Below are 25382 nucleotides of genomic sequence, written 5' to 3' on the forward strand. Positions count from 1 at the left end.
AAAGAAAAGAAAAGAAATTTTAAAAAGAATAAAAAAAAAAAAAACACACACACACACACAGAAGGAATACAACAGAATAAAACATAACAAAAAAGAATGTTGTTGTGTGCCTAGCAAAACATTAGGGAGGATTCAAAATATATAACAATGAATTACAATTTCAAGAAAGTATATATATTAGTAGAAGAAATATCCATGGGTATCCATCTTTTCTTCCTTGTAATTTTTTTTGTTCTCTTCTGCACACTCTTTTTTTTTTTACTTTATTCTTTCTTCCCTTGCATCTTCTCCTCCTGTAATCAGGTTATAGTTAAGAAAAAAATATATTTGTGTACATATATAGATATATTCATACACATACATATACATACCCACCCATACACATACATGCACATACTTTCCTATCCCTTATGACTCTTTGTTTTAATTCTGCTCCTTAATTTGACTTGATATTATTTAACCTCCCCCCACACATGGATACCTTGCTTGTCTTCTTTCCTTGTTCTTAGCTATCCATTTGCTCATCCCTTCCCTCTATTTCTTTATAGATTTTGTAGGGGACTATACCTTTTATAGTAGATATGTAATGTTGTCTATTTAACTTTCTCTACAAGCCCTTTTCCCCTCTCTAATGCCTATTCTTCTGCACCTCATTTGTATAATATAATTACTATTTTTACCTTAACTCTGTCCAATCTTTCTTTTAAGTTACCCTGTTGCTGATGTGAATCTTAAACATATGGTCTACAATTTCCCCTATTAAAACAAAACAATACAAAACAACAACAACAACAACAACAACAAAAAAAAAAACAGTTCATTCATATTAAGTTTTTTGAAATTAATCTTTGATGATAGCTCATATATATTAAATTTTCTATTGAGTTGATAGAAAGTCCTGAAAATCTGCAAATTCATTGAATGTCTATATTTTCTCATTCAATAGTTTGGATAATTTTTCTGGATGTGATATTTTTGGCTGCAGACTTAGTTCTTTTGAATATTAGTAGATATGATTCTGGAACCAATACTCTTTTATTGTGGCTTCTGTTAAGTCCTATACAATTCTAATTGTAGCTCCAACACATTCACATTGTTTGTTTGTTTTTTCTTGTTTCTTGAAAAATGTTCTCTTTGATCTGAGGTTTCAAATTTGGCAATAATATTTCTTTGTTTCCTATAAAGAATTTCTTTGAAGTGGTGATTATTGGATTTTTCTATTTCTATTTGTTCCTCATGTTCCATCACTCTAGGACAATTTTCTTGGATTATTGATTGCATTATTGTGTCAAGGTTCCTTTTTTTGGTCACAACTTTCAGGTAGTCAACTATTCTTATATTTTCTCTTCTTGATCTGTTCTCCATCGAAATCTATTGTTTTTTTATTATAAGCTGTTTCACATTCTGTTCTATTTTTTCATTCTTTATAATATGTTTTATAATTTCTTGGTCTCTCATAACTTCACTGGTTTCCCCTTCCCCAATTCTAATTTTTAAAGAGTTCTTTTCATCTTTAAGACTGTATCTCCTTTTCTAGTTAGTCAACATTTTTCCATAATCTTGTTTTTATTGATTTTTTTTTTTTTTTAGTTTTCCCTCAATATCTTTCATTTTATTTTTAAATTCTTTTTGAAGTTCTAGAAATTCTCCCTAAGCAGGGAGCCATTTAATGGTAATGTTTGGGGTAGAAGCTTTTTTTATATATCGTTGTTCTTCTCTGAAGATGAACCCGTTTCCCAGTTCCCATAGTAAGTTTTTATAGTTGGTTTCTTTCTTCTTTGCTGGTTCATTTTTTAAAAATAAGAAGTATTACATGAGCTGATGCTAAGTGAAATGAGCAGAACCAGGAGATCATTATATACCTCAACAACAATACTGTTTGAGGATGTGTTCTGATGGAAGTGGACCTCTTTGATAAAGAGAGCCTTAATTGATCAAAGATGGACAGAAGCAGCTACACCCAAAGAAAGAACACTGGGAAATGAATATAAACTGCTTGCATTTTTGTTTTTCTTCTCGGGTTATTTATACCTTCTGAATCCAATTCTCCCTGTGCAACAAGAGAACTGTTCAGTTCTGCACACATATATTGTATCTGGGATACACTGCAACATATTTAACATGTAAAGGACTGCTTGCCATTTGGGGGAGGGGGTGGAGGGGGGAGGGTAAAAATCGGAACAGAAGTGAATGCAAGGGATAATGCTGTAAAAAATTACCCTGGCATGGGTTCTGTCAATAAAAAGTTATTTTAAAAAATAAGAAGTATTAGTATAAGCACCTCTAATTGTAGAGTGAGGGGATGGTGCCTCAAACTACTTTTCAGCTCCCTTATGAGTAAGACCAGGTGAAGTTTTCTCAAAAAGTCTATGAGACAGAATAGATCAGACCCTACAGTTAAGTCACATGATCCCTATTCCCAGAGGTCCGCAGGTTACAGGAAGTCACATGATCTTTAGGCCTAAAGGTCTCTAAAGGTCAGACCCTAGGTCAGCTTCAGAAAGTGACAGGAAGTGACCCACAGGAAACAGATAACAATAATAGTTACTTCCTTTTTAGTCCATCCAATGAAAAGACTTGGGTCTTTGCTATTTAACCAGTTTTATTACTTCCTGTTTGTGGGGTCAGGTACATGCTGGGAGCTGAGATGCCTCCCGGGTTTGCTTACGCCTCTCCCTGCAGGGACTAAATAAATGCTTTCTCTTTGTACCTGAAGATGTCTCTAGTTAATTGGGGAAGAGGGTCTAGCACCTGCCCCACACACCTATGACCTGGAACCACAAACGAAGAGATTCGCCCCCTCCCTTCTGCAAATGCCCTGGCCAGGCAGTGTCCCTGCCCCACTGCCTCTGCCCTCCACAGGTGCCGATTCCTTCTTGCCCGGGACTGTCACTGCAGCACAGCTGGGCCTGGCATTCCTAATCAGCTGAGGTGCTCTCAGTATTCCGAAACTCAGATCCTCGACTCCCATTGCGTCCAGGAGTTGAAAGTTTCCGTAGTTCCTGCTGAGACTCCAACCAAACCCCCTAACCCCTGAATTCCACTTGGCGGTTCTGAGGAGCCAGCCTGGAGGTGTTTCTACTTCACATTGGTTCATCCTGGCTTTAGGGGCTTTCTTGGGCTCTTCTTGAGTGCTAGCAGGACCCCTGCTGTGCCCCAAGTCTTTTTAATTCTTCACCAGTCTATATTCCCCTTGATAATGCAAATTTGTTCTGTTTGAGAGGGAAATCTGGAGAGCTTGAAATTTACTGAACTATTCAGCCATCTTCCCAAAATCCCCCCATTCTTCATCTGAGTACTCAACAATAAGTGTGAATATTTCTGGCATGGAACATTTTAGAGTATAATCAGGGATAGAGGGGAGTTTTGAAATGTAGAAAGAATTCAATACTATATTCGAATCAGTCTTTGATCTCTTTATTGTTACAGCAATTACTTAAGCATTGGGCAAATTCACAATCCTTTCCTTTCATAATAATTGTAGTTATCAGTGGTTTCATATCAATTTTAAATGAAGTGTCTATTGCATACTGTAGATATTGGTCCTGAACCTTGTTTTCTTTACCTTTTATCAATGAGAAGCAGTAGAACATAGTAGATGTAAAGTTGTTCTAGAATGCAGGAACACATGAGTTTAAATTCTAACTCAGAGACATTAAAAAAAAAAAAACTGGGGTTAATGGATAGTAATTTTAATATGAGTCCGTTGTGTGATAATAATTGTCCTCCACCTATTGCCAAAGTCATTGAGAATAGTAAACTATTCTTTATAATTAAGATTAACTTTTTTCATAGTCTTTCATTCAACATCAGGTTCCAGGACATCTGGAATTTAGATTTTGTTTTATTTTTTACATTTTATCCTGGGGCAAAAGAATAGAAAAGTGATAGTCTTGAGTATTCAGAGAAAACTAGTACTTCCTGTGTGAGGATTAGCAGAACCCTTTTTAAGATTGTTCACCCATCTATCTTATTCACCTTCATGCAACTGTCACTTGTGACTGCAAGAAGCTGCAACATGGGCACTGGCCATAGCCTGGCAAATCATCTCATTAGGTGGGATAAACCAAGCCAAGGGTAACAAACAGACCTCAAAATATTGGTTACTTGGGGATATCTATCCCAAGCATGGGAAAACTGTCTCTGTCAAAATGAGTGGATGAAAACAATTTTGTCCCACAGTCTTGAAGGCAGCTGAAGCAGATGCTATGGAATGATTAGAGCTAGGTCAAGTACTGAAAACACCAATGTCATCCACTTCATCCCAGGCTGCTGTCAATCATCTTGACTTTTGTACTGTCATTGGACTCTGATGAATCAGGAAGAGAGTGAGATTAATAGTTTAGTACAATGCTGCCTCACTTAAATCCAATCCACATGCAAGTCAAGACATTACCTGTGGTGTCATTGTTCCTCTTCCAAAATGAAGGATGAGCTTCAACAAGCTTCCTCAAAACATGGTGAAGAATTATGTTTATGTCTAAGTACCCCAGTTTAGGAAGGACATTGATAATCTGAGGAGCATCCATAGGAAGTCAATCAAAGTGCTGCAAAAGTCCATAGTATATGAGGACTGACTGATTTAACTAGGGATTCAAAGATGGGTTGATAGGGAGAGAGAAAGATTAGCTCTCCTGCTGTCATCAGTACTTGAAAGATTAAAAGAAGCAAAACAAATTGTTTTATTTGTGCTAAAGGGAAAGAATTAGATGAAAAGGGTAGACATTTCAATGAGGCCAACATAGATATAATGTAAGAAAATACTTCATCTCAATGGCAGGTATCCCAAATTGGAATGGACTTCCTGAGATGGTGTGTTTTATTTTGATATAAGTCTTCAAGCAATAACTTAATGACTACTTGCTAAATTTGTTGTAGGTAGGGTGATGATGATAATGATTAATGACAATCATGGTACTGGCAGGGGCAGCTAAGTGGTTCAGTGGATGGAGCACCAGCCTTGAAGTCAGGAGGAACTGAGTTCAAATCTGGTCTCTGACATGTAGCACTTCCTAGCTATGGGACCCTGGGCAAGTCACATCCCCAAATGACTCAGCCTAATAATAATAATAATAATAATAATAACAATAGTAGTGTTGGTGGTAGCAGTGGTGAGAATTAGTAGTAGTAGTAGGTAGATGTGGAGAAGAAAAAGAATAAAGCAATAATAGTAGCACTATTGGCAGTGGCACCAGCTAAAAGAATACTAGTAGTAGTATGGTTTGAAACAGATAACACAACATATATAAAAGGTGTTGAAACACAACAGATAAAATATAAGGCCAATGAATCCATTGCCTATGTAACCCATCATCAAATTATATGCATCTTATCTAATTCTGAAATCACACTCCTTATTCTGAATTCATCTTTAATTTTCATCAGGAACCTTGTGACCTTATATAAAATAAATCTAGGGTTCATGAACTCTGTGTTTACATACACACATACCACACACACACATAAATAAATATATATATATATATATATGTATATGTATATATATATATATATGTATATGTATATATACATATATATATACACACACACATATATATGTATATAATATATACACATACTAATAAAATGCCTATACAAATATGCATATACAGAAATATACATATATAAATATAATACAGATTGTATATATGTAAATGTACACACATATAAATATATTTATAAATACATGTATGTGTATTTATATATACACATATACAAATGAACTATATATTTGTCTCTGTGTATGTATGTGTACATGTATTTAATTGTATGTGTTTATGCATATAATGAGTGTATATATAGATCATTGGATTTCAATGTACTTAATTTTTTGTAACTTTATGTGTTTGAATTTAAAAACTTTATAATGAGAAAGGGTCCATAGGTTTCACCAAACTAGTAAAGGATTAAATCCTCAGTCTCAGTTTCCCCATCTGGCAAATGCAGTTAATGATGCTTACATTACATATCTCACAGGATAAATCTTAAAGTAATAGAGAAATAAGTTATTACCTAAAATGATAGAGAAATGAGAGATTATTTTCTAACGAAAACATTTGGTGTTCTCCTCTAAGGCACAAAGGCTGTACAAGTTCTTTCTATACATAACTGCACCCAGTTAAGGCTCATTAGATAATTTATGATTCTTTAACCTCATTTGCTATTAGTCAGCAATGATTCATCTTTCCTCTTTATCTTAATACATTATATTATACAAAGTTCACATCTGAAGTTTTGCTTCTTAAAGTTAATAAAAGTCTTACTTCAATTCCAATGCATGAGAGAATTTGAAATCACATTCTTTCAGTTTGTTCTGGTTTGGGTAATCCTACACCTGTGGCACTCTTTTCAGTGCTGTATCCTACATTTTATCAGTGGCTAAAAGGCATCAAAAAGCTTTGTTAATGGATGGCTACCAGTATGATGATGGGAATGGAAATAATGCCATGAATGATTGATGAAAGGAACTCGAGATTAAGCTTGTGTGTAATAGTCCTGAATAATACACATTCTCAAATATTTGAAAATCTAGCAAGGGAAGAAGGATTGGATTATAACTTACTAGCCCAGGAGAAATTAATAGGAGCAATAGATGGAAGTAAAATGAGACAGAAACAAGTATTAGATTGATAAGAGGATAGATAGTATGTCTTTAAATGTGTCTACTTAATTTCTATTTGAATGTTCCACTTAAACGTGTTCTCTTCACTTTTGGTTCCTCTCCCCAATTCCAACAGTATTCCCTGATTGTTAGAGATGAAGTATATATAAAAAATTTGCAATGACTCCATGAGTTGGTTGTTGTGGTGATTAGACAAGAACATTTATGCTAAAGTAATACAGAAACTTTAAATGAACCTAAAAATTCCAGTTCTAATTAATGTAAACAATTGTAGACAATGATTAAGGGGACATGAAGGTTGTAGTCTCATTGTTCATCTTTATTAGTTATGAAAAAATGCATGAGTAACTACCATTTCAAGAATCTGTTTTTTCTCCTTTCATTGGGATAGGTTATGATAGTCACTCTAACTCACAAGGATATACATAATAAATGAATGAATGACTGGGATGGTATTTTGTTTGAAATGAAGCAATGTAAAAAGCTAGAGTTTTTATTTTAGATTTTTAAAGTAAATTGTCTTCATTTAGTTCTCCTTGCTGTTCTTTCTTGAATTCTCCAGATTTATAAAACATATACCAATAACAGCTTTGGGGGCTTCTCCAGTGTAATTTTAAGACTTTTACGAGAAAAGGAAACAGCACCACCTCCAGCAAAAGGTTGAGGAAACTTGACCTAGAAAAAAAAATACTTAGGCTGACAGAATACTGGACAATCAATCTAGACTAGTAGCTCAGAGCAAGAAAGGATGGAGGAATAATACCTGTTGAAACACTTGTCCCACTTTCTGCATTTCCTACATTTCCCCTCAGGCTGAATATAGATAAATACTGACCTGACCCAATCTTGTTTAGCTTATGAGAGCTGACAAGATCACAGCCTAAGGTGACTGTAACTGCAGGCAAATTCTCTGTCTCTCTGTCTCTCTCTGTCTCTGTGTGTTTTTCTCTCTCGCTTTCTTTCTCTCTCTCTCTTTCCCTCTTCCTCCCTCTCTCTCTCTCCCTCTCTATTTCTCACAACACAAATACACAAACACATAGGCATATGGGCACACTCCACACACACATACACACAAATTTGCAAATTTGCAATACCCAAGAGGAAGGTTGAATATATATTAGTGCTCTATGGAGTTTACTTTTAGAAAAAGCTAGGTTTTCCCAAAGATCAAATGCTTCAACTGCATTTTATTAAGAATATTTATTATTGTATTAACCCTCAAATTCACCATTTAATGTGAAAATTTTCTACCTGTAAGCATGGAACTACAAACCCACAGAATCTGAACATTTTGAGTACTTGACAAGAAAAAATATGTATTCCCCAAAATGTATTTTTATACTTTGTATTTCTGTTTGAAATAATTACCTTATTGGGGAAGCATTCTGTAACATTTAGGAAATTAACAAATTTAGAAATGGGGTAATATTAAAAATACATCCCTCAATGAACTGTTTCCATCAGAACAATAAGGAGAGAAGGAAATATCAATGTTTATATTTTAAAATAATTAAAAGGGGGATAGCTTTTTGCTATCAGGATAGCATATTTTTGTTAAAATATTTCTTTAGCTTACTAGGAATATTTTCTATTATATACTAAGTGACCATCATTGAATCATATGGTCATGGGATTTTGAACTATAAGGCACCTTAGAGATCATCTGATTTAATGACTTATTTTTTAATAATAGCTTTTTAAATTTTTCACAATACATGCAAAAATGGTTTAAAAACATTTACCCTTGCAAAACCATGTGTTCCAAATTTTCTCTCTCCCTTCATCCCACCAAGATAGCAAGTAATGCAGTATAGGTTAAATATGCGTTCTTCTATACCTATTTCCACATTTATCTTGTAGCACAAGAAAAATCAGATCAAAGAGGGAAAAAATAAGAAAGAAAAAAAAAAGCAAGCAAAGAGCAAAAATAAAAGGTAAATATACTATGTTGTGATTCACAGTCAGTTATCATAGTCCTCTTTCTGGATGCAGATAACTCTCTCCATCACAAGTCTATAGGAATTGTCTGAATCACTTCATTGTTGAAAAGAACCAAGTCCATAACAGTTAATCATTACATAATTTTGTTGCTGTGTATAATTTTCTTTGGTTCTACTCATTTCATTTGGCATCAGTTCATGTAAGTTTCCCCAGGCCTTTCTGAAATCATCTGCTGATCATTTCTTACATAAAAATAATATTCTATAATATGCATACTTTATAACTTATTCAGCCATTCCCCAACTGATACTCCTTTAAGAATTTTATCTCCACTTTTTTTCTCTATTTACTTTTGATATTTTTGGATGAAGAGAAACTCTCTCTGCCTCTGATTCTGTGTGTGTGTGTGTGTGTGTGTGTGTGTGTGTGTCTGTCTCTCTCTTTTTGTTTGTCAGTGTATGTCTCTTTTCTTTTTTCTCTCTTATGCTCTCTTTTTCTGTTTTGTCTTTGTCGCTGAATTCTGAAGGACTACTATAATTCATATCAAAGAACTTAGATATGAGTGTTCCAGTTCTTCTATTTACTTTTTGGCCAGGAACAAATAACTTTCATTTAGTTTTCATTATTGACATAATATGCACAGAGAGATTATGGATATAAATCACTTTGGAATTATAGTGTTCTGTAAATATAAATTATGATTATAAATATTCTTTTTTGTTTTTGCCTTCAAAGTTACAGGCCCCTTTGTTTGGTTGTTGAAAGTGGCAGTGATTCAATATAAACTTTAAGAGTTGTGTTAAAGAGACTGAAATGAGTTTACCAAGGAAATACCTAAATGGAGAAAGGAGTTAGAGGAAAGAAGTACATCAGTGAAAGAGATAGATGAGTGACATTGATGACAGGAATGGAATAACCCAATAAAGGATGAAAGTGATATTATTGTGCATTAAAGATATCATGAATATCTCAAAGGAGTTATAGATGTATGCTTCTATTCCTTTAGGATTGACAAAGTGTTATGAAATAGTGTGGAACAGGGGCTTTGGAAAATTACCAACTATCCCTTGTGCTCCCTAGGATGTGTTCCCTGAAAACTAGTGCAATTAATCCAAATTTAAGTATGGGAACCTCTTATTCAAAAGCAGGCTTGTGGTCCTTGGCTCTAATCATTCATATTCCTCCTATTCTCATCATGGGCTGCTGTGCCCATTCAGAAAAAGAATTTCAGAAAGTTAAAGGTTTAGAATTGCAGAAAAGACATGAATTACATTTAATCCTCATTACAAAAGTCAGCTATACTAAATCATAACCTGGAGAAGCCCACAGTCCAAGTGAAGAGCAAAATGTAAAGAGGAAAGGTGACCTACTTTTATTAACTGATATTCAAACCTTTAGAATTGTTCAGTTTTTCTCTCCTTTTACATGCCTTTTAGCATATCCTTATTCAAAGTATTTTCCCTCTTTACCCTTTCCCTATTTCTTCCTACTTCTTTTATTTTCTTTTTGATTCCATTGATTTTCTCAGCTCTTTTCCTTTGTTTCCTAGTTTTTGGTAGTTCAGAGAAAATTATAATATATTTATTATATTTTAATTTTAAGAAACTCTTATTAGGTACCTATCCTGTAAAAATCCAGGCTTAGACACTAGAATGCTTATGAAGTTTATTTACATACACTTCATTTTTTTTTAATAAAGTTAAATCATTTCTCTCTGTGTGTCTGAAAAAAACACCCAACTTCAAACCAGAATGTAAGTTATTCTGTTTTTCCCTTTCCTTTAACTCACAACTGAATTGGATTTTAGACAATTTAATCTAGCATATATTTTTTGCAAAGTACAAACCTGAAATCAAAGGGCCAATATAATATGCTGAAAAGAGCAGAAGGCTTAGAGTTGAAGACCCAATTTCAAATACAAGTTCCCAATTCTTGACAAAGCTACTTGGAATGGTTTGACATTACTTTCTCCATGTATAATCTATACTCTCACACAATTATTAACTATAAGTGCCTGTTCACCACTCAGAGAATTCTTGCTAATTGTACTACTCAGAAAGTAAGATGATATTAAATCAAGACATGGGAGAAATGGAGCTTGGTTATAAAACTGAGTCTACATATACATGGCTGCTCAGCAACTAGTGCTTTTAAAAGACTGTCTCACTTGTAACCATGGAGGTACTACTTTAATCTTAGCATTTTCCTGCCTCTCTCCCATACTGGAGCTCTAGGGGACATGGATGAAGTTTCTTAACCTTTGCTTTTTCATTCCTCTTTCTAAACCAGGAAAACAAATGTATCTAGTTGAAAAACAAACAAATAAACCTAAGGCATTTTCCCTTTCTTCCTTTCAACTGAAGTTATTTTCTCCCTCATAATTAAATTCTTGGGCAAAAAAGAATAAAAAAGGGAAAATTATATTTTAATAAATATTCCTCTCTATGAATATTAGAAAGTGAAGATATTTTCAGTCCTTTAACTGGACTAAGCCTTAGACTTTTAGTAAAGTTCCTTGGAAATGAGCTTAGTTGTACCTATTATCAGATACTGTTCCAAATATTTGACACAATGCCAGTGCAATGGCTAATATATCCCTGAGCTGAGGCAGGCACAGAAAAATATCCTACTTCTTGTCACTGAACACTTCCTGTCTCAGGAAATTATCTGATGGAGAGGAAATCAGTGACATTTAATGTTCATAAATAATGTAAGCATTTTTTCTGGATAGCGGCATTGTTCCTGACTGTCAGAATGGTTTAGGTATCTCCAATCTCATCTTTCGACTTGGTTTCCATTGTTTCTTTTTTTTTTTTAAAGAGAATGTTGAAATGAAAGAGAGACAAACTGGCGGGTGCTTTTGTTGGGAAAATTCAGAGGGGATATAAAAGACAGGATTTGAAATGCGCCTCACTGGGTTCCCTTGAGGACTAGCTCATTAATGGAATGCTAACTAGTTCACAGTTGTGGCCTGAGCTGGAGGACCTAAAAGGGGTCTGCTTTAATGTGTCCCTGCTTTAAGGAATGAAAAAATACAAAAATGAATAATGTTATCAATTGTTGTTTGTAGACATCAAATTATTATATTAAAAACAGAAGCCAAAAATGACTCAAATGGGTGACAAAAATAATAAAATAAAAGTATCCTAGGATTGAAATAACAAAATGAAATTTATCTCACAGTATCAGTCCCAAATAATGCAAATTTAACATTGCCTACATTTCTCCTATTCATTTATATTTTTATACAAGTCACTCCATCTGTTTTTTAAAATATAAGCTTATTGAATGTAAATGTAAATAAGTTTATCTCTTTTACAATCCACCTCAAGCTCTATTTCTCCTATAACATTCAGATATATAAAGAGAATAAAAGAAAATGATATTGAACTGATTTTTTTAAGCAACAAAGCCAGATATTGAGGATGTTTGCAAAAGAAAATAGGCAAGTTTTTTCACTGTCTAAATATGTACATCCCATAACTGGAGATGATTAATAATTGTAGACTTCCCAGTAATAATATAAGGGTCACTATTCACTATCTCATTTAACATTCAACAAATATTCATTTAGCACCTATGTCATATGAACTTTGTTATGTAATTGACCAGCAAGGTGGTTCAGAGGATAGAATTCTGGCCCTGGGGTCAGGAAGACTCCTCTTCCTGAATTCAAAGTTGTCCTAAAATATTATGTACGTGTGTGACACTGGGCAAATCACTGAACCCTGTTTGCCTCAGTTTTCTTATCTCTAAAATGAGTAAAAAAGAGAAGGAAAAGGCAAATTTTTCTTGTGTCTTTGCCAAGAAAACTCCAAATGGTATCACAGAGTCATTTATAACTTAAATAATTAAACCATCACAACATGCTATATAATCAGGAATATAATGATAATCTGTGTCCTCCTTGTCTTTAGGGCACTTTCCAGTTAGTAATGTGAATGTCCAAGTATTAATTATAGTATGAAAGTAATTGGAATTAATATGGTGCTTTGATGGTTTTTGTTTGTTTAAGCTTTTTATATTTCCAAATACATGCAAAGATAGTTTTCAATATTCACTTTTGCAAAACCTTGTTTTTCAAATTTTTCTCCCTTCTATCCATTTCTCCCCTCTCCTAGACAGCAAGCAATGCAATATCATTTAGACTTGCAATTATTGTAAATATATTTCCATGTTCATCATGTTATACAAGAAAAATCAGATCAAAAGGGAAAAAATGAGAAAAAAACAAAGCAAACTAACAAAAGCAACAAAAAGATGAAAATAATATTCTTTGATCTACATTCAGTCTCCATAGTTCTCTCTCTGGATGAAGATTTTTTTTTTTTTTTTTTTATCACAAGTGTGTTGAAATTGCCTTGAATCAATTCATTGCTGAAAAGAGCCAAGTCCATCACAGATGATCATTTTATGATCTTATTGCTGTGCACAATGTTCTCCTGGTTCTACTCACTTCGTTTAACATAAATTCATGAAAGCCTCTCTGGGCCTCCCTGAAATCATCCTGTTCCTCATTTCTTCATAAAAAAATTTCTTATAAAAAATAATATTCTGTTACATTCATAAACCATAACTTATTCAGCCATTTCTCAACTCATGGCCATCTACTCAATTTCCAGTTGCTTGCAATAACAAAACAAAACAAAACAAAAAAAAAAAAGAGTTGTTACAAGAGTTTTTGCACATGTGGGTCGTTTTTTTTTGTTTTTTTTTTTGTTTTGTTTTGTTTTTTTTTCTTTTTTTAATGACCTCTTTAGCATCTAGACCCTGCTGGACTAGAGTAGAGACACTGCTGGATCAAAGAGTATGCACAGTTTATATCCCTTTGGGCAGAATTCCAAACTGCTCTCCAGAATGATTGGATTATTGGGTTCATTTTAATATGAAACTTTTGTGTAAAACTCTCTCAATAGAACTGGCACATCCCTAATGAACAGTCCTGGAGAGTTACCTGGGATAGTGAGGGGATATGTGACAGATCCATAGTCATGCAGCTAGCCCAGGCAACAAAATTCAGGACAGCCAAGGTGTTCATAATTTTAGAAAGCATTTATTACCTGGTGGGACGGACCTCTCCATACAATTCTGTGCCGAACAGAAGTACAGACAGGCTTATAAGCATCCTTGTTCAGTCTTGGGTTTACAGTGACTTGACTTTCCGCTTACAGGGGGAAAAATAGGGGCTTACAGAATGTAATGGCAGATGTTGACATAAATTATTGGAATAGGTCAGGGTTATCTGACATTGTTAGGCAAGCATCTGTCTGAACATAGTTGAGCAAGCACTTTGTAAAATACTTCCCTTAATTTAGTTTAATCAACATTTTCCTATAAGCCTGAGGCCCCTTGACCCAGGGATGAGGGGGGCAGTCTTTTGTGTATTTCAGTATATGGCAAAGCTAAGACTGAATTACAAGTCTTTCTAAGTCAAAAGTTAATTCTTTATCCTGTGTCATGTTAACTCTAGAAGTACAGAAGATGTGTTATAATTTCATTTTCTTGTGGTAGTGGTCAGGAAGACAATTAGATAGGACAGTGTAGTGCCTGAAATCAAGAAGATTCAACTTAGGCCTCAGACATTTTCTAGCTATGTGACCCTGGGCAAGTCACTTACCCTTTTTTTCCTCACTTCCTCATCTGTAAAATAAGATAAACAAGGAAATCATAAACCATTCCAGTAGCTTTTACAAGAAGACTACAATTGATGTCATGAAGAGTCAGAACAGAAATGAATGAACAACAAAAACAGCAGTGACCAGGAATGCAAGCTCCTAATTATACTTGGTTCATCTTAATGGCCTGACCTTAAGGCATTCGGTTTCAATTGGATTTCCATTTTTAAAAGGTTCTCTGTCAATTGTGTTAGATTTCATGTCACAGTAATAACTTTAATTGCTTCCTTTTAAATTTTAACTTTTGTGAATCATGGATATTACTCAAAGAAAATAGGAACAATTTGTAGGTCTTAAAGAAGAAATTCCATGACTGTTAGAGCTAATGTAGATGCTGCTAGAGAGGGAAAGTCAAGCATTTCAAGCATCATTCAAAAACATATGAAAACAGGATTGGTTTCACTGAAGCACAAAAGAAAGAACAATTCAAATAAAAATAACTAGAAATGACAAACTATAAACTCAAAAGCATCCTGTTCAGTTCAAAGGAAAGCCTGGCATCTTCTATTCTCCAAGAAAATGTGCAAATGGTCATCTACTCAGCAAGGCTTTATCATACAGCGAATGTCTCTGTTAGGCCTTTTTCTAAGTAATGGCAATACAAAAAAAAAATAAAATAAATAAATAAATAAAAATAAGAACACCATCTTTCCCTCAAATGACTTCTATTTTAATGATGGATATAATAGTCAAAGATATATACAGAGTAAATATAAAAGAATCCTAGGAAGAAGGCAGTGGCTATGGGAGGAGGGATGAAGGAGAGTGGGAAAAGCTGCTTATAGAAAGTGAGAACTGATGAAGGAAGTTAAAGAGGAAATTATGTGGGAAGAGTCTAGAAGGTATGAGACAGAGAAAAGAGTAGAATCAGGAGATGGAGTGTTTGTGCATCTAATGGTAAAAAGGGACATGGAGGAAAGAAAGTGTAAGGTTAATAGAAAAATAGTAAGAAGTCGTAAAAGGCTATTAAAGCTAAATAAAGGGTTTTATTTTTGATCATGGAACTAGTAGATAGGTGTCTTTCAGTTGGATGATAAGATGAAAAGCCAAATAGCTGAGAGTTTAACATCAAGGCTTATTTAATGAATTTAGTCAGGAAAGAGAAGAAAGATAAAGGACTATTGTTATCAGGGATGATAAGATAGTCCTCCTAACAATTGTTGCCATTTGCATAAAGGAAACCGGATGACCTCAGGAAGAAGTGATTTCAAATCTGGGTTCAGATATATACTAGCTAAGGATCCTTGGGCAAGACATATAACTTGTTTGCCTCAGTTTTCTCAAATGTAAAAAAGGAAAATGTATAAGTATAACTTGCAGATTTGTTGTGAGAATCAAATGAGAAAATATTTACTAAGCAAACACAATGCTTGACACATAATAGACACTAGATAAATATATATTCCCTTCTCTTCCCTCTAATATTGAGCACTGAATTTTATTGAGTGAGCCAGTAGTGACATGCTCAAATCACTTTAGGAGTGAATTAGGAATATCACTTTGGTAGTTAACTAGAGGATGAATAGTAGAGAGGAGAGATTTGAGGCAGACAGATGAACCAGAAGGCTATTACATCAGTCCAAGTGTGAGGTATTGAAATTCTGTATCAGAGTAGTGACTATGTAATGTAGATAAAGTGACATATTTGAGAGAAATACATTGTGAATGTAGAAATAGGACATGGCAACAAATTAAATATACAGAGGGAAAGGGAGAAGTTATGGATGAAATGAAAGGGATGTACCTGTTGGGCTGGGAGAATGCTCAACAATAATTGACAAAATGAGAATATAGAAAGATTTTGGAGGAAATATAACCAGATATATTTTAGACATAAAAATTTTGTTGTAACTTTGAGACATACTGTGGGGAGCCATGGCTAATCTACAAGTGATAAAGCTACATTCCTAAAACTACTCTAATTTTGAATAAGCAGACATCTAGACACCTCCTGGAGCTTCCTACATCATCAAAGGTCCCTGATCAATTCTTCTTTTGGTGGGAAAGTAATCTTTTGTCTAGGGCCCCCTCTGAGCTGAGTTCCCAAGACCCCCCCTTCCTTACAACCCACTATAAATACTTGTACTTTTGCCCACAATAAATGAGACTTGATCAGAAAGCCTGTCTTGTCTCCCTTCTACATGTCTCCTGTCTCTTGTGCCTTCTCTTTTCTTTCAGGTTCCACACTCTCTGGTCCCGCGGGTCGGGGCAACATGCATTTTGAGATTCTAAGAGTTAGTGATCTGAGCCAATAATTTAGGAAAGAAGTTAGAACTGTATGTTTAGGTCTAGACATAATCTATAAAGAGATGTTGTTGTTGGTCCTTCATTCTCAAACAGGATCATGATATGAGGGAGATGACACTATGAATGCAAGTGAATTGAATTTAAGTGAGCGTAGGTTGTGCAAGATCGCCTGCTTCACTTTCCCCTACAAAGCTATCTGAGTCCAGGGGAAAAATATAGGTTAAGATGCCTGGAGATGGTGCTGCATGGAAATTGCTTTTTTTTAAGCTAAAGTCTGATGATAAGAAATTCATGGAAGGTGATGACACCACCTAAGAGAGTTGGTTTAGATGGAGAAAAGAAGAGGGGTCAGGATGGACCTTTAGGTGTATATTTTGTGCATGTATTTGTGTGTGTGTGTGTGTGTATGAACTGGATGAAAAGCTAGCAAATCAGACTGATAGAAAGCAGTTAAATTGGTAAGAGAAGGAGCAGAAGAAAACATTGTCATGAAACTGGAGAGAAAAGAGTATCTATGTAAAGATGCTGATTGACAAAGTTTATTGAGGATGAAGGTTGGGAAAATTATATTAGACTTGGCAATTAACATATAATTGAATTCTTTGGATAGAGCATTTTCAGCTGAATAATGAGGTCAGAAATCAGATTATAAAGGGCTTCAAATCAATAAAATGAGAGCTAGCAGAATCATTGAATACAGTTAGTTTTTTTCAATGAGTTTAGTGATGAAGGGAAAGAGAGATTTAGGACAATAATCAGAAAGAATGATAGTGTGGCATTTCTAGCAAACATTACTACTGTCCTCCACATTCATGTGGTCTCCAAAACTTCAATTAACTATCAATTTTCTCATTTATCATTTCAACCAACTGAATAAATTCACCATCTGGGTCTCCCCTAATCTCTGTTTTTTTTTTTTTTTTCCATTTACATTTTACTAAGACAAAGACTAATGTTTTGGTCTCCCTCTCCAGTACAGAAAGATCACCTTTATTCATCTTAACTCTGTGCATTCCTAGTATGTATGCCCTTTCTTACAATAGAATCAACTTCTCTGATTCTACCATAAACACATTCCTCAAAACTTATTTTATGTTCCTTTCACATTCATCTTTTAGCATTCATAGACACTTAGCATTTTCCAGATAATATCTCATTTTTTATCTCTCTCAATACTTCTATTTTTTCCTTCTTTTCATGCCTTTCAATTAATTTAGTCAGAAAAAGGAATCTATCACTCTACTTTACTCCTCTTTCCAGTCACCTAGGTTTATACTCTTAGATTTATCCTCAACTCATAATTCTCTTTCATCCCACAGATTCAATATTACCAAGACAGTCTCACTCAAAGTATCTTCCCCTAAACACCAATTTCAGTCTTTTACATCTGAACTTTGGTACACCTGAATATGATAGATCATGACCTTATGACAGTTAAAAAGGTTTGAGAATAGAAATTAGAGTAGGAAATGAGGAAACCAATTATCACTCTTTGCAGATGATATGATGATATGCTTAGAGAAACCTAGAGAATCAACTAAAAACCTATAAGAACCTATTAATCCACAACTTTAGCAAAGTTGCAAGATACAAATTAAATCCACATAAATGATCAGCATTTTTATACATCACTAACAAAATCCAACAGCAAGAGATATAAAGAAAAATTCCATTTAAAATAACTGTCAATAATATAAAATATTTGGGAATCTATTTGCCAAGGGAAAGTCAGGAATTTTATGAGCAAAACTACAAAACACTTTCCACACAAATAAAGTGAGATCTAAACAACTGGAAAATTTTAAATGCTATTGGATAGGTTGAGCAAATATAATAAAGTTGACAATATTACCTAAACTAAACTAAAGTTGCTACACCAATCAAACTCCCAAGAAACTATTTTACTGATCTAGAAAAAAATAACAACATAATTCATCTGGAAGAACAAAAGGTCAAGAATTTCAAGGGAATTAATGAAAAAAAATCAAATGAAGGTGGCCTAGTTATACCAGATCTAAAATTATATTACAAAGCACCAGTTACCAAAACCATTTGGTACTAGCTAAAAAATAGATTAGTTAGTTGATCAATGGAATAGGTTAATTTCACAGGAGAAAGTAGTCAATGACTATAGTAATCTAGTGTTTGACAAAACCAAAGACTTAAGCTTTTGGGATAAGAATTCGCTATTTGACAAAAAATGCTGGGAAAATTAGAAACTAGTATGGCAGAAACTAGGCATTGACTCTCACCTAACACCTTATACCAAGATAAGGTCAAAATGGGTTCATGATCTAGACATAAAGAATTATATTATAAACAAATTAGAAGAACATAGGATAGTTTACCTCTCAGACCTGTGGAAGAGGAAGGAATTTGTGACCAAAGAAAAACTAGAGATTGTTATTGATCACAAAATAGTTAATTTTGATTATGTTAACTTAAAAAATTTTTGTACAAACAAAACTAATAAGGAAGCAATAAACTGAGAAAACAATTTTTATATTCAAAGGTTCTGATAAAGGCCTCATTTCTAAAATATATTGAAAATTGGCTCAAATTTACAATAATTCAAGGATTTCTCTAATTGATGAATGGTATGAAAGGTGCTCCAAATCACTATTAATCACAAAAATGCAAATTGAGACAACTCTGAGATACCACTACACACTTCTCAGATTGGCTAAGATGAAAGGAAAAGATGATGACAAATGTTGGAAGGGATATGGGAAAACTTGGACACTGATACATTGTTGGTGGAACTGTGAATGGAACCAACCATTCTGGAGAGTAATTTGGAACTAAAAAAGTTATCAAACTGTGCATGCCCTTTGATCCAGCAGTGTTACTTTTGTACTTATATCCCAAAGAGATATTAAAGGATGGAAAGGGACCCATATGGGCAAAAATGTTTATGGCAGCCCTCTTTGTAGTGGCCAGAAACTGGAAACTGAATAGATTGACCATCAACTGGATAATGGCTAAATAAATTGTGGTATATGAATGTTATGGAATATTAGTGTTCCTTAAGAAACGACCAGCAGGATGATTTCAGAGAGGCCCAGAGAGACTTACATAAATTGATGCTGAGTGAAATGAGAAGAACTAGGAAATCATTATAAAGGAACAGCAAGATTATAGTACGATCAAGTTTAATGGACATGTCTCTTTTCAACAATGAGATGATTCAAGACAGTTGCAATGATCCTGTGATGATGAGAGCCATCTACACCCACAGAGAGGACTGTGGAAATTTACTTTGATTCACAACATAGCATTTTCACTCTTTTCATTGTTGCTTGCTTGCATTTTCTTCTTTTACTACTACTTTTTTTTTTCTGGTTTGATTTGATTATTTGATTTTTCTTGTTCAGCACAATAATTATATAAATATGTATGTGTATATTGGATTTAACCTATATTTCTACTATGTTTAAAATATATTGGACTACTTGCCATCTAGAGAAGTGGCTCAGGGAAAGGAAGGAAAAATGGAACAAAAGGTTTTGCAAGAGCTAATGTTAAAGAATTGCCCATGCATATGTTCTTAAAAATATAAAGAGAGATGTATTTTCTAGGTGATTTTGTTATTTTATTAATACGTCCAGAAAAATTATCAATAAAAGGATGGCCATTTTTCACATCTCTTAGACCAAAGACAATCATGAGAGCAGGTTCACAATTGATATATCCTTTTGAAGAATAAGTATTCAATGAGGGGCTGAGAGTGACATTTGGGCAGAAAAACTTTTATCTATACTCAGAACAGCTCCAGCCTTGTATTCTCCAGACAAAAGGATCTGCCCCATCCAAGGTTCCCAACTTTAAATTAAATTCTTTGTAAAACCAAGAATTAATTTAGTTCTATTATCAGTAATGTCCTTCAAGAGACTAAACTTTTTGATGTAAGGAATTTAGAAGCAGAGGAAAGTTCAGAGTCACCCCAATATATTGGTTATTAATGATCATTTCTCTCAAACATTTTTTTGTATGCTACTGAACTCCTAAAACACTGCTATTCCAAAAGTAGGAAAAAATACATCTCAGAAGAATATAGATAGATAGATAGATAGATAGATAGATAGACGAGAGAATCCATTCTATCTGCTGCTTTTAAAAATGATTATTAGCCATATTTTTGATGGACAGTTTAGAGATCTAGAGAGGTTATGAGTTCCATAATGTCACTAAGCTAGGTGATAAAACAGGGATTAGAATCAGACCTTTTGTCCTTTTGTATTTTGTTCTTTCTACCTCACAAATTTATTTCATGAATGGCTCATTATTTTCATATAGAATTGTTTTACAAATATATATATATATATGTGTGTGTGTGTGTGTGTGTGTGTGTGCATATATATATGCACATATATATATGTATGCATATCTACATATATTTACATATATATATATATATATATATATATGCATGTATGTATAAAAATACATTATATCATATGGAAAGTAACCCCCAAAAATAATTATAAAAAAACAACAACAACAAAAAAGCAAAGACAAAAAACAAAAACAAAGTCCTTAGAATCAGATTCAGGAAGAGCTGGTTTAATATTCCGACTGACATATTCTTGCAAGATGATTTCTAGCAAATGAAATTACCTCTCATAAACAAACTTTTCAGTGTAAATGTAGAAAGAATTTACTATTGAGGAGTTTTCTATACTATCAAAATAACATTTCTTGTCCGAGGAAATGCAAATTCAGTATTTTTAAAAGTATCTTTCATGTTAAAGAATAAGCACACCAAATTTAGTTGCTAGATGGCTCAATCTATAAGGGAACTGAAGACATGATTTCAAATCCAGCCTCAAACACTTAACTAGCTTGGTGTTAACCTCTTATCCTAAGGGAAAACAAAAACAAAAACAAACAAATAAACAAACAAACAAAAAAAAAAAAAACGTTTAGCCTAGGAGGCCAGGAGGGAGATGGGCCTGGAGTCAAGAATTCCTGAGATCAGACAGACTTCAAATCTGTGACCCTGAGCAACTCATTTAACTTCCCTTTTCATTAATGCTCTGGAGAAGAAAATAGCAAACCAAGCTAACATATTTGCCAAGAAAATGTCATAAACAGTTTTGGTGTGTTTTGATCTATGGACTACCTATGGGTTAGTCACAGGTGTACTGATGAACAATTAGAAAGCTCAGTTATTCTAGGCATAAGAAAGTAAAAGGCAGAAGTGGTTAGCCCAATTCACTAGTTGGGTGGATTACACAAGGGGAAATAGAGAATTGCATGTGAAAGGGGGCATTAAATTTTCTCTGAGCTCTCTATGCCTTTGCATTTTGTTTTATCATTTTAATCTTGAAAACTCTAAAGGCAGAGGGGGAACAAGTAGCTTGTATATCCTCAGGGGATTAACATAAACAGAATGGACAAAAATAGTTCCTCAGTAAGCTATATTGGGGAATTTTAAAACAAAGAACTTCTTGCTTTATAGGAAATATACTAGAAGAAATATAGAGGATACATGGAAACTAGCCAGATATACCAGAGAGAGAGAGACATCATGAACAGTGAACATTGAGTAGGAGTTTATAGGATACAAGACATTAGAAGAAAGAAGTAAGGGTAATGCCTGGGAAAGCCTCCATGTACTATCAGGTTCCAGATATTTCCTGAGTAATGTCCAGGAAGAAAATATTCATGTAATGTTCAGGGTAAGTGATCACTATTTTCCAAATTATGAGTATGTAGTTTCTCCCAAAAGAATTTTGATGGTAAGGAGATTCTTTTTTTTTCCCCTTTGACTATTTTTTCATTTATTTGGTTAAATTTTCCCCTATAACATATTCCCCTATAACATAAAAAGTCAAAAAACTTTTTAATGCTCTTTAATGTAATGCTGGAGAAACTGAGGCAGGAGAGAGATTAGAGAGTTTTTAATATTTTATTAATGGGAGAGTAAGATTGACTGGACAGGACTCTCATCTCAGATTATCCAGTCAGACAGAGATAAAGATATACTGGGTCCAAGGAATCCATGTTGGTCCCAGGGCTGGAGGAGACTGTCAGATCAAAGAATCCAGCTTCCAGCATACAGCCGCCACCTGCCAGCCTCCAGCAGTGAATGGATGAACCCCAACTTCTTAAATACCTTTTCTCTAAACAAAGGAAGGGGTAAGAAGTGAGGGAAAACCTCTATCAGGATAGGGAGGCCATAAATGCTAGAAAACCCAGAGACAGGATGTCTGAATACAAAGAAGTAAAGATATCAATGAGATATCTTGGAATATTTTAGAGAGATATTGTAAATCCTTGAGGACAGAAAAGAGTCAGGAGGTCTACTCTCTTGTTTATCTTGCTAATTTATAATCTTTGAACAAATAGTCCTCAGTCTTATTGGGTCAGAGGGGGATTTACAACTAAAGAGATTGAGACAGAACAGTTAAGGAAACTAAGACAAGGGAAATTCGTACAGGGAAACTGAGTCAGGACAGTTAAAGAGAACTGTGGCATAACATTAACACACCTGAATTTCAATTTTTCTCCTTCCCTCCAGGTCTCAACCATATCCATAATGAAGTAAGGAATATTATATGAATTATACATATGAAGTCATTCAAAACATATTTCCATATTAGTCATGTTGCAAAAGAAAATACATACATATAACCACCACCACCACCACCCCACCAAAAAAAGAAAAAAGTAAAGTTTTAAAAAGAAAAACAAAAAAAGCTATGCTTTAATCTATACTCAAAGTTCATCTATTCTCTTTCTGGAAGTGGCTGACATTTTTCATCACAGATCCTTTGGAATTATCTTAAATCAATGTCTTGATCAGAATAGTTGTTTTTCATAATTCATCATCTTTATACTATTTCCTTTACCTCTGAGTACCACAATATCCTAGTTCTGTTCACTTAATCTTACATCAATATATATTAATCTCCCAGATTTTTCTGAAATCACCCTGCTAATTATTTCTAATAATACAGTACGATCCCATCACAAACATAAGCCACAGCTTGTGTAATCATTCCCCAATTTATGGGCATCCCCTCAATTTCCAATTCTTTACTGCCACAATAAGAGAGCAGCTTTAAATATTTTGTATCGAGGACTTCCGGTTAAGATGGCGGAGAGGAGGCTCACAGCTGCATAAGCTCCGCGCTTTCTCTCACTATCCACTTCATTACAAGCCTCTGAATCAATGCTTGACTGAAAAAAACCCACATATAGTTACCAAGAGAAGCCATCCTTGAGATCTGCCAAGAAAGGTCTGTCTTTACTGGAGGGCTGGGGCGGTTTTAGATCGGGCGCAGGCGGCGGGCAGCGGCAGTGAGAGCACAGGAGCAGACTGGAGAGGGGGTGGGGAGTGATCGCAGCCGTCTCTGCGGGGAGAGCTTCACTACAGGTTTGGATACTTTGCTCCGGCAGCAAGTCAGCAGCCCAGCAGAGAAGCTAAAAACACCGGGGCTGAAGAATACAACCCCAAACAGCTGGAGTCTCTCGGGACCTGGCCGCCCCCCCCTTTCCCCCCCACAGTGACTCAGCACGCTCTGGGATCTCAGAGCGCAGGCGCAGCACAGTCCTGCTAGTGCCTCACTGCTGCCCCCTGCAGTCTGTAGAGGAAGCTCGATAACACACCCAGCCCCTCCCCCAAAGAAAGACTCCAGTTTTTTCTGTTTTTCTTTGGTAGTTTGTCTTTGATTATTAGACAGAATGAGCAAGAAGCTGAAGAGGACTTTAACCCTTGACAGCTTCTATACAGATAGAGAGCAGACTCTAAATCCTGAGGAGACTAAAAACAGGCAGTCCCCAGGTGAATCCCCAAAGGAGGAGATCATCTGTTCCTCAGCACAGATGAACCTCATAGAAGTGATTAAAAAGGCTCTCACAAGGGAGCTAGAAGAAAAATGGGGAAAGCAGAGTGAGGCTTGGCAAAAGGAGAGGGAAGCTTGGGAAAAGGAGAGGGAGGCTTGGCAAAAGAGCCTGGAGAAAGTTAAAGAGAGAGTGGATAAAGAAGTAAAATCCTTGAAAAATAGGATTAGTGAACTGGAAACAGAAAACAGCTCTCTAAAAAACAAAATTGGCGAAATGGAAAAAAATTCCACAGAACAAAAGAACTCAATTGGACAATTAGAAAAAGATTTTAAAAAAGTGAGTGAAGAGAATACTTCACTGAAAATCAGAATTGAACAAGTGGAATTGAATGACTCGAGGAGACAAGAAGAATCAGTCAAGCAAATCCAAAAAAATCAAACAATGGAGAAAAATGTGAAATACCTTCTGGGGAAGACAACAGACCTGGAAAACAGATCCAGGAGAGACAACCTGAGAATCATTGGACTTCCAGAAAAGTATGATGAAAAAAAAGAGCCTGGACACTATTTTCCAGGAAATTATCAAAGAGAACTGCCCAGAAGTCATAGGAACAGAGGAAAAAATAAACATTGAAAGGATTCATCGATCACCCACTGAAAGGGATCCTAAAATCAAAACACCAAGGAATATAGTGGCCAAATGCCAGAACCCTCAGATGAAGGAAAAAATATTGCAAGTGGCTAGAAAAACCCAATTCAAGTATCAAGGAGCCACAATAAGGATCACCCAGGATCTGGCAGCATCCACATTAAAAGATCGAAGAGCCTGGAATATGATATTCCGAAAGGCTAAGGAACTTGGTATGCAACCAAAAATAACTTACCCAGCGAGAATGAGCATCTTTTTCCAGGGAAGAAGATGGACATTCAACGAAGTAAGCGAATTTCATCTATTTCTGATGAAAAAACCAGAACTTAACAAAAAGTTTGATCTACAAATATAGAACTCAAGAGAAATCTAAAAAGGTAAAGATTAATCTTGGGAACTATATTTTGACTATATAGATGTATAAAGAATACATGTATACCTTGTTCTAGAAATTGATG

Source organism: Antechinus flavipes, chromosome 2, assembly GCF_016432865.1.
Source record: "Antechinus flavipes isolate AdamAnt ecotype Samford, QLD, Australia chromosome 2, AdamAnt_v2, whole genome shotgun sequence".
Classification (NCBI taxonomy): Eukaryota; Metazoa; Chordata; class Mammalia; order Dasyuromorphia; family Dasyuridae; genus Antechinus; species Antechinus flavipes.